We start from the raw sequence: 276 nt of genomic DNA, 5'->3' as shown, positions 1-276 counted from the left end.
GTGTGTGTGTGAGAGAGGGACAGTCGCTGTGTGTGTGTGTGTGAGAGACAGAGCGAGGGACAGTCGGTGTGTGTGTTGTGAGAGGGAGAGAGAGGGACAGTCGGTGTGTGTTGTGAGAGGGAGAGAGAGGGACAGTCGGTGTGTGTTGTGAGAGAGCGGGAGGGACAGTCGGTGTGTGTGTGTGTGTGTGAGAGCGGGAGGGACAGTCGGTGTGTGTGTGTGTGAGAGCGGGAGGGACAGTCGGTGTGTGTGTGTGTGTGAGAGAGAGAGAGAGGG

Source organism: Rhincodon typus, unplaced genomic scaffold, assembly GCF_021869965.1.
Source record: "Rhincodon typus isolate 14 unplaced genomic scaffold, sRhiTyp1.1 hic_rhity00006233, whole genome shotgun sequence".
In the NCBI taxonomy this organism is placed as follows: domain Eukaryota; kingdom Metazoa; phylum Chordata; class Chondrichthyes; order Orectolobiformes; family Rhincodontidae; genus Rhincodon; species Rhincodon typus.
Note: the sequence above shows the minus strand (reverse complement) of the source record.